At 38.6% G+C, this 17,617-nt stretch overlaps 1 pseudogene; it reads left to right on the forward strand.

Annotated features, from left to right (window-relative positions):
- The first annotated feature begins 2,317 nt into the window (after window positions 1-2,317).
- On the forward strand, window positions 2,318-13,740 carry LOC109550408 (large ribosomal subunit protein eL18-like; annotated as a pseudogene).
- Window positions 13,741-17,617: the final 3,877 nt, after the last annotated feature.

The following is a 17,617-nucleotide window of genomic DNA, read 5'->3' on the forward strand; positions in this document are numbered from 1 at the left end:
TTTGTCTTTGTCTAACTTACTTCACTTAGTATGATAATCTCTAGGTCCATCCATGTTGCTGCAAATGGCATTATTTCGTTCTTTTTTATGGCTGAGTAGTATTCCATTGTATATATGTACCACATCTTCTTTATCCATTCATCTGTCAATGGACATTTAGGGTGCTTCCATGACACTCATTTTTCAATCCACTGAAGTCTAGCTTCCACTTCCATCACATTATTGGATTTTTTTGAATTGTCCTGTCCAATTCCTACACTGGTCTCCCTAACCCCTCTAAAGCCTTTGGCACCATTGACAACCACTCCCCAATCCCATGAAATTTTCTCCTCCCCTGGTTTCTGTCACATCACTGTCCCTTGGTTTCTTTCTTGCCTTTCTGTGCCCCTACCTCCTAATTCAGTTTTTCGACATTGCCTATGCTTCCCGTTAAAATTGTTCTTCTGCCCTTACCCTCTTTTCAGTGTATTTGACCTTCCTGGTCAATCTTATCAACTCACATAGTAAACTACTATATAAAAACAGATAACTCCAAAATCTCTACCTCCAGTTTAGAAAGGCCTCTTCTTACCTCTAGACCAGTATATCCAACCACCATTGGATGTTGCCTATAGAATAGACAAACTCAATATTTCCAAAATTGAACTCATTATCTTTCCCCCAAATTTGTTCCTTTGCCAGTATTTTATATCTCAGTTATGATAACTCTTAGTTGCCCAAACTGGAGATCTTGGGGCCATATCCACTTCTAGTTATTTACCAAACCCTATCCCTTTTCTTTTTTCTTTTTCTTTTTCTTTTTTTTTTTTTGCAGTACGCGGGCCTCTCACTGTTGTGGCCTCTCCGGTTGCGGAGCACAGGCTCCACGTGTGCAGGCCTAGCGGCCATGGCTCACGGGCCCAGCCGCTCCGCGGCATGTGGGATCTTCCCGGACCGGGGCACGAACCCATGTCCCCTGCATTGGCAGGCAGACTCTCAACCACTGCGCCACCAGGGAAGCCCCTCCCTTTTCTTTTTAGAGTTCTCCTTTCCTCTGAACGGTGCCTGTCATAACTTATAACACCTTCATTTATATAGCACTTTACACTTTGATATATGATTGGCCTTTTTGTTTACATTTTTCTATAAACTGTTTTTCTGTGGCCTTTGGGTCTATGTCATGTCCACACTAGGAACTGGGTGTGTATCATAAACACAAAAATCCTTTTAAGTATGAGGAAGGACAGAAAATAATAAATTATGTGTTTACACTCAGTAAAATCTTGTGGGCTTGAATACATGAATGGATGAATGAGTGATGACATTACTGCTCCTTAGCAAAATTCTGAAATTGGAAGTACATCCTTGGGTCCTGCTTTCTTTTTCTGCATCCCTTCTATTATTCCTTCCTTTCCCAACATCCTCAGGCCTTTCATGTTGACCAGTCTCTTTCGTGAAAGAGAAGAAATGATCTGATAGTGGTACCTCTCCTAGGAATATTTGCATGTTGAGAGGTCAATGCGATCACACAATTTCACCAAAACAAATCAGTGACAAGGGGATTTAGTGTTTATCGTCCACTAGACAGAAACCATGGACGTAGGTTCATCCTCTGTGTCGCCAATTCAGCGACAGGGGTTGTGCTCTGAAAGTTGGTGGAGAGAAAGCCTCTCCCTAAGGGCCAACAACAAAGCCACATTCACTTTGTCTAAACTGCCCCCGTGGTACATGGTTTTGATGTCAATAAGCCACATATCCCAACCTCAGAAATTCTTTACAGTTCTTTCTTCAATAGTTTAAAGGAGAAAGAAAAAAATTTCAGACATGCTAATTCTGTGCACAGCTCTTGCATTAAGTCATTAAAATCCCTCCTTAAAGCTTTTCAGGTACTTAACTGGATTTAAAAGAAAAGTGTAGGACAGTTTGTATTTCAAGAATTATATTATACTCAGTGGGCTTAGTCCATGTTTTTTATTTTTTCTAAACTCGAAATAGCTCCCAGCTCTATGTGGAGAATAATAGTAATGCCAGCAGGCACAGCAGTCTCCCATTTTTTCAGGCCGCAGGATTCCTCGTTACACACAGCTAAGATAATGTTCTGCACGGATACACTGGGTGCTCCCCAAACATCACGGCATTTATGCAATATGTCGTTTCACTGGTGAGGAAAGAGAAATTTCAGGGTGGGATCAGGGCAGCAAGAGACTTGGAAGTGCTACGACATTATTTCACTGTATATCTGTATATCTCCATCCAAAGATATTTCATACTGTAGACACTATCAATTTCACCCCACTGTTTTTTTAGCGTCTGCTAAAATGTATTTGCTTTTATCCCTATGACGACATTAGCACGAGGAACTGAAGTGTTCCCATTCTGCTACGTAGCAAAGCTTCATTCCCCTGGCACCTACACCTGCCACCGTTGCTTTCTGAACCTTCAATACCCGACAAACGATGTAACTGAAGGCTTCATCTCCGTTATCCCCACCACCAAGGTGTGGTATGACGAAGGCAAATACAACTCTGCTTCTCCTCCTCCCTTGTATTTCTTCTCAGAGGTATCCCTTCCAGTACCTCATTCGCTTACCTGTGCAATACTTATTGAGCACCAATTGTGTACAAGAAATTTATATTCTTCACTACGATTCAATTCTCTGACAGGGCCTTTTTGGTGTGTGCTGGTGTTGGTGGTGGCTGGGAGATTCTAAGAGGTAGTCAAGAATGTCTACCAAACGCTTGGGAGTTTGGGATTGACATGTACACACTGCTACATTTAAAACAGATAACCAACAAGGACCTACTGTATAGCACTGGGAACTTTGCTCAGTACTCTGTAATAACCTAAATGGGAAAAGAATTTGAAAAAGAAAAGATACATGTACATGTATAACTGAATCACTTTGCTGTACACCTGAAACTAACACAGCATTGTTAATCAACTATACTCCATTATACAATACAATTTTTTTTAAAAAAAGTATGTCATAGAGATATCCACTTCCAGCCAAGATGAATAACAGTGACCAGACTTAGCCTCCTGCCTGAAACAACTAAAAAAAAGACAAAATATATTTTAAAAAGAGGTTTTCAAGAAATTGGACACCAGAAAATTAAAGGCAACCGTCACTGAGAGATGAGAAAGAAATGAGGTGAGCCTAACAACTGTCCCAGTTTCCTAGTTGGGGAGAGTTCCCAGGTTGTAGTGCAGAAGAGGAGACCCCAGGTAGAACCCTGAGGTGCGCCTGAGTTGAGGAAACGAAGCTGGAAGTCCACATAGGCCAAGGCAGCTAGAATTCACAAAGAAGGGTAACCAGAGAGTGGAGAGCTGCAGACAGAGCTCTGAAGATCTACAGTGGATCGCCCTGGAGTATAAAAGAATTATACCCCATAATGGAATTCTGCCCAGAAATGACACAGGTGACGGGATTAGTAATAGACCAGAACATTGAAGCAGTTATGACAACTGTATTTCCTATGTTCACTATGACGAAAGACTGAACATGTTAAGCAGAAACATGAAAATATATAAAAAATGCAAATCAAACTTCTGGACGTGAAAACTATAATCCCTGAGATGAAAAATGCACCATATGGGGATGATAATAGATCAGATGCTGTAGATGAAAACAGTAGTGAATTTTCAGACAAAGAACTGGAAACTATCCAAAAAGAAACACAGAAAGAAAAAAGACTGGAAAAAAAGGAGCAGATCTTCCATGAGTTGTGGAACGTCTTCAGGTGGCTTAATATACATGTAATTGGTATCCATGAAAGAGACGGGGCAGATAAAATACTTAAGGGTATAATGATCAAATTTTTTCCTAATTAGATGAAAACTATAAACCCACAAGTCTTAGAATCTCAACAAACCCCAAGCACAATACCCATGAAGAAAACTACACCAAGGAACATCACAATTGGGATGCTTAAAACCAGTCATAAAAAGAAAAAAATTTAAAGCAGCCAGAGGAAAAAAAGACACGTTATGTACAGAAGAGCAAAGATAAGGAGGATAACAGACTTCTCACTGGAAATAAGACATGAGAAGACAGTGGAGCTGCCAAGTTTAAGGTACTGGAAGAATGAAACCGTCAACCTACAATTTTATATCCTGTAAAAATGTACTTCAAAAATGAAGGCAAATATTTTTTAAATGCAAAAGCTGAAATAATATCTTAGAAACTATGTGGATAATATAAAAACTTTTTTCTTATTATACAATGCTCCCTAAGAGATCATTTGCATTTAAAACAAAAATAAGAAAAATGTATTGAACAGATTTTAAACATCATTAGTAGTTCAGGAAATGCAAAGTAAAACCACAATGAAATACCATTACACACCTATTAAAATCTCTAAAATTAAAAATACTGATGGTAACCTGCTGTAGAAAAAAATTAAATTTTAAAATATACTAACGGTGTAGAGCAACTGTAACCCTTACGCACTGCTGGCAGGAATGTAAAATGGTGCAACCACTTTGAAGAACAGTTTAGCCATTCCTTAAGAAGTTAAGCATACACCTACCGGCCATTTCATTTCTAGGTATTACTTAAGATACATGAAAGCCTAAGTCCACAGAAGTACTTGTACACAAATGTTCACTGCAGCTTTATTTGTAATTGTCAGTAACTGGAAACAGTTCAAATGTCTAACGACAAATGAATGGATAAACAAGTTGGTATATCCATATGATGGAATTCTACTCAGCAGTACAAGAAATGAACTACTGATACATGCAACAACATGGATGAATATCAAAATAATTATGTTGAGAAAAAGAAGTCAGACAAAAAATAGTACATATATATAAACTGCTAGAAAATACAAACTAATCCATATTGGTAGAAAGCAGATAAATGGTTGTTTGGAGACTGAATGGGGTGGGAAGGGGATTTCACAGGTATTACATATGCTAAATTGCACTATTTTAAAGTTAAACTATATGCTTTGTATATATGAAGCTTATTGTGCCAATTATACTTCTATAAAGCTGTTTGTGAAATATAAAAGAATGGCATTTAAGACATGGAAACAACCCAAGTGCCCATCATCAGACGACTGGTTTAAGAAGATGTGAGAGAGATATATATATATATATGATGAAATATTACTTAGCCATAAAAAAGAATGAAATATTGCCATATGCAGCCACATGGATTGACCTAGAGATTATCATACTAAGTAAAGTAAGTCAGACAGGGAAAGACAAATATCATATGATATCACTTATATGTGAAATCTAAAATATGACACAAATGAACTTATTTACAAAACAGAAACAGACTCACAGACATAGAAAACAAATTTATGGCTATCAAAAGGGAAAGGGAGGGGTGAAGGGATAAATAGGAGTATGAAATTAACAGATACAAACTACTATACATAAAATAGATAAGCAACAAGGATTTACTGTATAGTACAGGGAATTACGTTCAGTATTTTGTAATAACCTATAATGGAAAATCATCTGAAAAAAATATACATGTATAACTGAATCACTTTGTTGTACACCTGAAACTAACACAATATTGTAAATCAACTATACTTCAATTAAATATATATATACAATTAAATATATAAAATATATATTTAATGCCATTCTCTTATACATACACGTATATACATACATACATATATATACATATAAAAGAATGGCACCAAATATAAATTTATTGGCAGGGATTTTTTCTTTTTGGTCCATCTTAGCTGTGGTTTCCCAACCATAGATGAATGGCTGACACTATATACTTATTAAATATTTTTTGAATCCAAAATACTAGAACTGGCATGTGGTTACAGTTGTCACATATATCTGTGCCATGTTGCTTTTCCACAGATGCCCATTCTATTAAGATATGCCCTTGCTGTAAATTTTTCCTAGCCAAGCTAGTGGCATTCTATCATTTAAAAAAGCTTTAAGCTTAGCAGTACTTTTTTGATTCTTTTCACTTGGTTACTGGGGATTCTTAAATACTGGATTTTTAAAATATCACATGGACCCTTATTTGCTTCAAACTTGGAAACAACGCTTAGGGCTGGCAGAGATAGCTAGCTGTCCACCAAATATTTATGATTCCCTTCCATAATGTAGAGCAATTGTTGGGAAGGGGCTGCCCTGTCAAAGAGTACATTTCTCAGCCTCAGGCCCCAGTAAATAATTTGTGTGGCCTGGTGTAAAATTAAAATGCTGACCCCACTTTTAAAAAATTATCAATAATTTCAAGATAATGATAACAGAGCATTAAACCCAGCACGGCACCCTTCTAGGCAAGAGGCCCTGTGCTGCACAGGTCATTAGCCTGTGAAGCTATACCTGCTCAGCCCCCATTGCATCTGGAGTAGGGGATAAAGAAGGGTGTGATTAGTTCTTGTCAACGGAACGTGAGCAGAAGTGGTAGATATCACTTCAGGCCAAGATCGTTAAGAAACACGTGTGTCTTCTCCATCCTCTCTCTTCCACCAGCTGAATATCACTGGTCAGAGTGAGCTCGGATGCCTGGGTTGTGCATGTCAGAGCCTCCATGGTCCCGGATCTCAGAATAACTGTGTTCCACGGATCCTGCTTTCCCCACCCTCCACTTCAGCTGGTACCAAACACAAAGTTTGGATGTTACTTAAGTAAAAAATAAATGTTTGATATCATAAGCCCCTAAGACTTGGGAGTTTCCTGTTATGGCAGCCAGCAATACCTTAAGTAATATCAGAGTTGAGGAGATAAAACTCTGAGCTGAAATCCCTTAAGACAGGCAGAGGAGTCCACTGTTCTGCTCACACTAAGTCTCAACCTCCAATTCTCCTCTCTGTTCTATGCCTGCTTTGAACATATATGAAGTTCTTGAAGCACATTTATCCATTCGTTATTTCAACAGATAGTTTTGAAGCACCTCCCATGTGCCAGCTACTGGGTACTAGGGATTCAGCAATGCACAAGACAGATGAAGTCCCTACCCTCATGAAATGTACATTCAAGTGAAAGACGCTGTTGAATAAGTCAATGAAAGAAGAGATGAATATATCAGAAGAAAAATAAACAGCACCCAGGTCAGAGTGAATGGTTTTACTTCCCAGAAACTGTCGTGATACATAAGAATCACCATAACATCAGTTAAGACCATCTTACACCACCGTAGGAGCTTAGCAGTACTTTTTTGATTCATAACCCCCATGGGTAGCAAATGCCCCAATATATGAATGAGTTCTAAACCATCATCCAGGAAACCTGCAACCACCCATGATAGGAGAGAAGTAGTAGAAAGTGGGGAGAATTATTGATTCTCTTCCTAATCCAAAGTTAAAAGCTTAGAGAAATACCAACTGAGAAATAGCCATTTTTGCCCATAAACCAGATTCCATTCTGCCTGGCAGTACCATTACCTTTGGAAGATAAGCACATACTCTCTTAGCATAAAAAATACATAGTATTTTGGATCTTGTTGTAAAAATCTTACAGAAATAGCTACAACACAACTGTATAATAATGAACTTACAGCAGTATGACAACCATATATGGTATAGCAGGGCTTTCAAATTCAACATCTGAAGCAATAATTTTTAATTACTGTAATTGTTTTTACATCTAAGCAATTTTAACAGCAAAATATTTTTTAATTAGTCACATGCAGAAACTATACAAATTAGCTTAAGCCCCCATTTCCCCAAACTCAAGAGATTTCTGAAGGCCTTGCCCAAACTCAGACATGGCCTTTGATGTAAGTCCAGCCTTTTACTTTCCCTTTTCTCACACTGAAAAATCAGTCCCTTCAACCCCAGCAGAAATAAACTACTCTCGAATGTTAATTATCTACTCTGTCTTTTTACTTCTTTAAGCACAAGGCATATACAAAATATGCAGCTCAGTGATCTGTCTCAATGGGAACATACCCACATAACCACTTCCCAAGTTAAGGAGTAGAATAGTCCTAGACCTCAATCCGCTTCTGTCCCTTCCCAATCATAATCCCTTCAGTCCTTCCCAGAGGCAACCTACATCCTGATGTCTAACACCATAAATTGGTTTTGTCTATTTTTGAAATTTACATAAATGGAATCATACCATATGTATTTTTTGCTCTCCTGACTTCTTATTCTGAAAACTTTTTAAGCCTAGAGACAAGTTATGACTGTATTTTTAAAAATCCATATATCATTAACCTAGATTTACTAGCTGTAAATATTTGACCACACTTGCTCAATCTACCTCTCTCTCTTTTGATAGATGCAGGATTGGTAGATAGATGATAGACAGATAAATGAATTATTAAGAAGTAAATTACAAATTATGGACATGACACCTCATTTTTAAATACTTCACCACGCATGTCCTAAGAATAAAGCCATTCAGTTCATAACCATAATATAATCACACTTAAGAAAATTAACAATTCCATAATATCTAATATCCAGCCCATATTTAATTTTCCTCAATTATGCAAAAAATGACTTTTATAAATTCACTTTCTATGCAGTAGTCAATCAATTCTCTCTTATTACATTTGGCTGTTAACTGTCTCTTTAGTCTCTTTTAATCTAGTACCTAAGCCCACTCTTTTGCCCTCCATGACCTTTCCTTTTAAGACAGTCTAGACAAATTTGCCTTTAAAGCAACACACCCTCTGAACTTGTCTGTTTCTCTATGGTGTCCCTTAACTTGTGCCTCCATCCCCCGTATTTCCTCTACTCTACAGATTAGGTCTAGAGGCTTCATGAATTTGGGTGAAATATTTTTGGCAAGAATACTTTATAGAAGTCTAGCCTATGTTTACATCTCTCCAATACACTTTCATCTTCACTCTTCTCATATAAATTCCTTCCCAATCCTCTGTGGCTCCTTCCAAGAAGAGTAGCAATTAAGCCAGGAACCCTACAGTAAAACCGAAGAGGTTCGCAGAAAGTATGGAAGAAAATCTTGTCAATATATGTATAGCATTTCACTTAGAGGGCTGCAGCATCATTTTTTTTTTTCATTGAGGTCTTAGTTCCCTGACTCTCATAATGGAAAAACGGAGTCTTAAATTTCATGTAAGAAGGACAGCTTTCTCTGTTTTCTTACTATTTTAGAGAGAGGTAGCCAAGTCTGATTTTGCAGTTACCATTTATTAAAGACAAATATTTAACAGTGCATTTCATGTCTATCAGCATCAAAAAAGGCAGAAAAAGAGAAGTGAAATAAAATTAGAAAATTAAGAGGTGAACAAAGATAGTATAGAGAAGTGACTTTCGAGCTTTTTAGACCATGACTTACAACCAAGTATACACGAGAATATATAAAATGAAAAAAGTCATAAAACCATACATAAAACCCTCAAACGTGTGAAGAAACCCTGACACTTTATATCCTAGTCTCTCATTAATTTTTTAAAAAGAAAAGAATCTGTGTTTTATCCCTAAAATTTTTATAACCCCCCAATGGTTCATGCCCAGGAGTTGGGGGAAGAATGCATTAGGCTAGCTAGTCGAAGTGGTTAGCAAAGAAATGAGGAGGAATTGGAGTACGAGTAATAGCCCACCTCAGTAGAGCACTATATTTTAATTATTCAAATCAATGTTTTCCTTCAGTTTAGCATCTTATAAAAAGCAACTAGAGTCAAAAGACTTGAGTTTGAATTCTCGCCTAATTATTTTCAGCTACCTTGAGCGTGTCCCTTGGACTTTGGGGGATTGGAGTCCTCTGCTGTGAAATGGACATGATATCAACAAGTTAAAGGAGAAAGGGATGTGAAAGAACTGGGCACAAAGCAACAAGTGAAAGCTGTGTTATGGTTCTAGGAAGTTAGCTCTAAAGCCATAGTACTACAACCACCCTTTCCTTGAAGAAATCAGAGCACGTAAATCATGTGAGCTTTCAGAATTATTTTCAAGTGTGCCCCTTTGCCCTGATAAAGCATCACTTCTGGTGTTTCAGACTATTTGGAGAAGAGTAAGTTAGACAGTGAAAAGCACTGGGCAAAAAAGGTCTCCGTATATAACTAAATCCTCCCTGACTGACAAGATTTTTGGATCAAGAAATGATGGAAATTGGCACAAATGACCAGCTCAAATGATGTGAATTTCCTGCGATGAAAACAGTAATTGAAAACCAGTAAAATGGTTTAAGTTTTTGCTGGTTTATTCCTCTAAGCGGATGTGTCTCGCTTATCATTTGTTTTAATTATTCCTGATGTGTTGCCTATCACATCACAAGCTCCTTCAAAGGGAAAGGAATAAGCAGTTGTCATAACAACAAAGCTCTTCATTACCCTGGGAACCTTGGACAGCTTTATTTAAAATGAAGGAGAAAAAAGAAGCCTAAGCAATTAGCTTTATCAGTCTGATTCATGTTCTTAAACTGATAACAGTGTTTCCTGAAGAACTTACAATTTGATGGGGAATGTGTCATGAATATTTATGGTAACATAAAACTCAGAAAAAAATTGGCTAGCTAATTATCACTTGGAAGGTGCTTCTGGTCAAATTTCTGCCAAGTGATCCATTTGATTTTTTTTTAAATGACTTTTATTAAACAAATCGAAGAATTAGTGGGACTTTTGCCAACATATATCCACTGGTTCAAGAACAGCAATGAGACCTATTTAGGTTTAAACTTTAAAGCCCAGGCTTCACCCTCAGCTAATGTGATTTGTGTTAAGTTTGCATTGTTACACCAGAAATGTTCTCACCTGCCTTCCACCCTTCCTTCTCTGTGCCAGAGATACAGAGGAATTCCCCAGAGAGTTTTAATTCTGCCCTTCTCTGCAAAATTAAAAAAGCAGATGTTTTCTTCTGGCTTCAGCAGATAAGACTGAGAAGTAATTATTGTTCTGGTCCCAAATCCCACAGGTGTTTTCATTCCTGCCCTGGGACCACAGGAAAAATAAACAGTAAACCTAAGAAGGTCTAGGTGGGGCACTCTTCAAGTTCAGACTTGAAGCCAAATGTCTGAATATCTCGTGCAAGTGAAAAACTATGCAGAAGTAGGCAAACTTTGTCTGCAAAGAACTAGACATTAAGTATTTTTTGCTTTATGGGACCTAAGGTTTCTGCTGTCACTACTCCACGTCGCCATGCTTGAGTGAAGCAGTCTTGGACAATAAGTAAACCAGTGGGTTTGGCCCGATTTGGTCCTGCCATTGTTTGTTGACTCAAAAGGGTTCCCAAGAAATTAGATATCAACCACCAAAGGAACAGTGCGTAAGTTCTTCAAACAAACGGCGGTGAACACTTGGAAAGCATGTTCACGAAGTTGTTTTCACATACATTATTTCATTTAATCCTGAAATGAGGACTACTCTAAGAGGCAGGCGTATCATTTTTTTATCTTACACATGAGAAAACTAGTCCTGGGGTGCTCAGGTAACCTCCTTGCTTTTCAAACAGCTGGTCTCTTTTAATGATCTTTCCACCACACACCCAACTGTCCTGTAACCAATGCACTCCATATAGATCAAACAGAAAGAAGTATGAATGATAACAATTTCTAATTCTTATCATTATTCTATGGATAAATGTACTTAGCGCTCAAGTGAGTGAAAAAAAAAATCCATCAACACTCCTCAAGCTCTGCTGAGTCCCCCCAATACTAACTCAAGCATTAGACCAAGCTGTGAGTGACCAGAAAGCCAGAAAATTCTGTGTTCTGGGTCCCAGGATCAGAATTTAACCACATAGGCCTGGTTTGCTCTAAACTACCTACCTTCACACACTGAAACCAAGAAGGACTTCATCGATTGTTTGGGGTCAAAAAAGGAAATCTACCAGAAAGAGCCCACACTGAGTCAAATGCAGGAGCATTTATTCATCAGGATTGGGACATTACCTTAAACTCCACATAGAGGAGAGATTCTTTTTTACCAAAGATTGTGCAGGCAACTATTACTTAATTATGACAATTATACAGAGTCAGGATATTGCATTAGGAAACACAGATGCACCATCTGTTAAAGAAAAATGATTTAACTGATTTTTTTCCTAGACTTTAGCCTTGTAACTGTTAACTCTACATGGTTCAGCTCAAAAAAGAGTATCCATGAAAGACACTGCCAACAGTGCACCTGTAAGTCATATCTTCCATATCCAATCCATTTCAGTTCTACAAGCACTTACTGAAGGCCTAAGTGTCAGGCATTAGTAAAATAATCTCTGCCTTCAAGGACTTTATACTGTTAGCAGGAAGAATAAAATGCATACATAAATGAATAAGACACAAGGAACACTTTGGCGTAGGAAAGGGTTTACTATTACATGGATCCAGAGGATAAAAAAGAGATCTGGAGAAAAAGAAGGAATATTTCATAAAGAAGAGGATCGGGGGAAGTTTCAGAGTGAATTGGAGGGAAAAAAAGGGAAGACGGCTGTCCATGAACTGGTGTGAACAAAGACACAAGGGCAGAAAATTGAATTGGAGGTTGGGAGTTAGTTGGTTTAGAGTTTGCCATAGCGGTTAAAACCAAAAGTTCAAGGACCAAGATGCCACTGGCTGAAGGCTTTCCCCGCCCACCCTGGCTCTGCTCTCTCTTTCGGGACCTGGCCAAGGACAGGGCACCGTCATGGAGTTGACATCCCCATAACAAGGACGGAAAGGTTTGACACGAGGAGACTGATAAAAGAAATGTTCGCATACTGAGATATAGGGAAGTCATTCTGGCTCATACATGCATTAACTTGAATGGTATGCTAACTAAGATAGCCTGTTGGTGGCCTATCAAACACACATTATACATCTGCTTTAATTACTAAAGAAAAAGGGCACATTGACCAGAAGTAAAGAATGTCCATGTTAAAAGTAAAGATTAAATGCCCTCTTCCTGGGACACCAATGCTGGTCCTCCTTTGACGATAAGACTCCCTTCCCAGATGCCACAGCCATGCTGACTCACTGTGTATGTTGTTTTGTGTTGCTTTTTTTTTTTTTGAAACCTTGAAGAAATGTAACCCTGACTTGTTTGTTTAATAAATTTATTTATCTATTTTTGGCTGCATTGGGTCTTCATTGCAGTGCACAGGCTTCTCATTGCGGTGGCTTTTCTTGTTGTGGAGCACGGGCTCTAGAGCGCAGGCTCAGTAGTTGTGGCGCACAGGCTTAGTTGCTCCCTGGCATGTGGGATCTTCCCAGATCAGGGCTCAAACCCGTGTCCCCTGCATTGGTAGGCGGATTCTTAACCACCACACCACCAGGGAAGGCCTAACCCTCACTTGTTTAATGTTCTTTGTTCTGACAAGATATAAAACCGTGCTGAAAACCCTGCTTCTCCAGAGCAGCTTCTCAGACTAATCTGGGAAGGGGGCTTCCAGGATAGTCCTCAGTTTGGCTCATATAAAACTCTTTTCTATTCTTATTATTGATTGTTTATTGATTATTTTCGTTGACAAGCCCAAGAGCCAGGACATCTCCTTAAGGCTGTTGGCCAATCTGTACAGGCTTCTGGACAAACTGACTCCACCTTCAACCAGGTTGGCCTGAAGAGGCTGTTTGTGTGTCGCACCCACCAGCCGCCTCTGTCCCTTTACCGGATGATCCGGAAGATGAAGTGTCCTGGCCAGGACACTGCGGGCAGGCGGCCGCACCAGAGCCACATCCCCAAGGCCAGGGGCAAGATCCTCCCCCTTGACCAGCTGGCCCTGGACGCCCCCCTCCCAAGGGCTGTGGCCCTGTCCTCCTCTCCAGTCCTTGAAACGGCCGACAGGTGTCCAGGCATCTCGGTAAGGCCCCAGGAACCCCACACGGCCACATATGCTCCAAGGGCCCAAAGGCCAACAGGCCAGCCGTGGCTACAAAAACTAACTCCAGATCCTGCATTGTTATGAAGAAGATTTCAGATGCTGAAAAAAGAAAAAAAAAAAAATGATGAAAGCCCAAGGACCATACTTAGCCTGGAAACTGTTGATTCTCTTTTGGAGTTTACATAGTATTTTTTTTTTTAAAAATCAATTCCCACTTTCAAAAGTTGGAAATTTCACATAAGAGTTAGACTTCAGGCTCCTCTTAAAGAACTGGAAGAGCTAGCAACCAGGAATTGTGCAGAGGCTCACCCTCAGACAGGTGTGTCCTTTCCCAAGTGTCTGGTCCCCTCCAGATCCACTGTATCTACTTACGTTACCTACACGGCCTGCGTAGACATCTGAAGGGCAACAACTAGTCAAGAAGAAACATATGAGATATTTTCTAAGAACTTGAAAGAATTTCTTTCTGATTAGGAAGGTGCTTAAAATTATTCTGTTCACTTCACAAAGAAGTAACCAACTATTAAGTTATAAGTCATGGATTAATGAAACAGGAAAAATAGGTTGAGTCATCTATACTGTGGAGCAGCCTGGAATAGATAACTGAGTTGCCTATAAGCTGAAAATTGTTCATTTGATTCAATAAACAATGGTCAGCAGTGGGAGGTTTTTGTACAGATGGAGCTAATTTTGACTTTTTCAAAAGATGTTAATTCTAAAATAAATTTTTTCCTGTTTAAGCTTTGTTTCAGCGGCTAAACAGGTTATTTTGTGACTGTGTTGAAAATAAATGTACTGTGAGGTACACTTATGTTTTGATTTATAATTTGCTTGACCTCATCTTGAATCATTTGTGCTATAACTTTTTTTCAGTGCTCTACATGAATTTCAAAACACTTCCCCTAAAATCAAGCATATGTGGAATCACAATCATTAACATACTTTAGTTTTACAAGTTGTGTGTTTGCCCATAACTTTCCTTTTCTTTATACCACTTATAGGCAATTATTTCCAAACAGAAAACAATTCATGCCGAATATATTCTAAAGTGCATTTATAAGTAAAAGGCAATCATTTCTGAGATATATGTATTCTAAAATTCTTTGCATTTGCTGTTGACTTTTTTTGCAGTTCACTATAAAATGCCAGTTGACTACATAAGGAATTTAAAGTGATTTCTTTTGTAACATTTATATATGCAGAGTCAGCCTTTTGAGTAAACAGTATCTCCAACAAGGACTATTTTTATCCTATATTTAAAACATTCGTGTTTTCCTTATATACTGGTATAATAATTTCAGTAATTTATGGTTTACAATAGAGTTATCTTTTTTTAAGTGAACCAGATAATTTTAACACCTTCCTGTTGATCATTAAATTAGCTCAAGCTCTCTCATCTTTCCTAAGAAACTATGTCACTGAATGCGCACGTCTCACCCTTCAGCCTCGTTTGCTTGCTTTCCATTTCTTTCTGCATTCTATTACCTCTCCTCTCCCACTTGGGTTATTGGCAAAGGCTAAGTCTAGCAACAACTACTAGTTATCCATCAGCTAAGGTTATTTTTCATTTCTGTTGCCTCTAGAACCATTTGTTTTTAGAACTATAGTCTCTTTAGCTCATTACAACTGAGTTTGAATTTGACACTTGTATGTGAATTGCACGTATTTTTATTTCCCGGATAGGGCCTGCCTGATGACAAATTTTAAAATAATCTCATTTTCAAGGCAAGGGATCTTAAGCCAACAAAAGCTTATCCTTGACAAGAGAACAGAGAGAGAAGACTATAATTGTTTTGATAATCATTGGGTTTCTGTATGAGATGCTCACATGTGTGCACAGATTTAGGTGGTGACTGTACCAGGCACACCTCATAAATCAATCTGGCAGGTCCTCATAACCACTTGTGCTTTTCACATCGGAATTTCGTACGTTTTTCAACGTCTTCCTTGTGCTGAAATCCCGAGATCATGTGTATTATTCCAAAAGTGTTTCACCAAGGAGATGTCAACAGACTTGCCTGTTTCCCTTGACGCATAATGTGATTTCTTTGTTTAGTCTAAAGTCATATTCTTTCTTTTCTGCACCCCCTCGCATTCCATGTTCATATGAATTTGTCACCAGTTATAACCCCAGTCCATTTAGCATTACCAAGTTTTTCCTCCTACTTGAATATCTGTGTTTCATTGCACATTTTCCAAATACAATAGCTCCATTTATCAAAGCATCACTACTTGGAATAATTCTCTGTGTATCATTAGTGGGCAAATTTTCTGTTCATATTTTATGCTTATCCACACTCTAGTAGGAATTTGGGGGTGATTTCGAGGAGCCCCTCTAACAAATAATTGCATCAAATTCCAAAAATATAACTGCTACTGAATTTCCTTTATGTGGACGTCTGGATCTCTAACTTCTTCCAGCTTAAGGTTTTAAGTTCATCTAGCATCACTGGAATTAGATGATTTCTACATCTTCATGATCTATAGAGTAAAGCCATCTCTGTGTTCAAGAAGGAATCAGAGACTCTAAACTATTTACAACAGAGATTGACGGTGCGATATGCTAGGTTTGTAAGGACTATCACTGATCACATATTATAAACCGCTTTGGTACATATCTTACAATAGTGTCTTGCATTGCCATTCAAGTCTTATATTTAACTTTTTATGTCTTGTCTCCTCAAATAGATTCTAAATGCTTGAGAACATGGTGTGTGTGTGTGTGTACATGTGAGTGTGCTTCTTGGGATTTTCCACAGCTTCTAGCAATATACAGTGTACATAACAGAGGCTTAGAAATACATGAAGAAAGAAGGAAGAGGGGGAAAGGGGATGGAAAGAGGCGATGGGAATCAGAGCCCTTGAATAATACAAGGATGGGAAAAGCAGGGGGTCCAGGGATTACTGATCATATTACCAAGTCACTTGTCACTAAAATATCAATAGGGAAGAGAAGAGGTAGATTGTGAGAGGTAGACCAATCATATACTGCTTATGCTCTTTGGAAGAAAAAAAATCAGTGATACTGTAGAGAAAAGGAAAATTCGCAGCTTTGAAAGAGGCTGGACCAAACATGAAATATAAAGGGTGGCTGGATAGCAATAGCTGGATATTCAGCACATTCTCGACAGTCACTCAAGTACACAGCAGGGACTCAGCACACGTTTAGGATCCATTAACAGTAACATCTCACCATTTCTGTGAACTTAGCCGTATGCCAGTCACGGTGCAAAGGGTTTTATGTGAATTATCTATCGTGAAAAACTCATGACATTTATATAAACAGGTAATCAGTTCATTTTATATAAACACTTATTTAATGTATGTGACTCCCCTTATCGGATTCTTGCTGCAGCTCTACATTGTAAACACCCTCCTAATCTCCATGTGTACGTTTAGGCACATGAGGAAACTGAAGTTACAAATGAGGAGTGACTGACTCCAGCTTTTACAACTAGCAAGTAAGTGGCTGGGCAGAGTTCAAACCCAGGTGCTCTAACTGCAGAGCCTGAAATCAGGCACGACACCTGATCTCCCAGGAGTCTGTCACTTAAGTAACGTGCTTTATCAAAACAGAACGATGCACTTCCGTTTGCACGTTCTTAGCCATGCTAGGCACCGTAATACTAACTAATAGTTGGGTCCTACATATGACTGTACCCGAAAGGTAGCCTCGGGACTTCATTAAGAGATTTCTGGGGAATGCCTGAATTCATACACAGGAATGAGAGCTATATACATTGTGCTATTCTTAGGCCTAATTATGGACAACAAATTATAAACACTATATGGTGGAGATAACATACCAATTCCTCTTAGGAACCTTAAGCTCGTATGAGCAAAAGAATAGATTCTGGTCTTGAATCTTCTTCACCGTGTGTTGCCCCAGTTCTACACTCTTGTGCTGTGGGATTGCCTTTTTTGTTTTGAGGTCTCTA

This window comes from Tursiops truncatus, chromosome 11 (assembly GCF_011762595.2).
Source record: "Tursiops truncatus isolate mTurTru1 chromosome 11, mTurTru1.mat.Y, whole genome shotgun sequence".
Lineage (NCBI taxonomy): Eukaryota > Metazoa > Chordata > Mammalia > Artiodactyla > Delphinidae > Tursiops > Tursiops truncatus.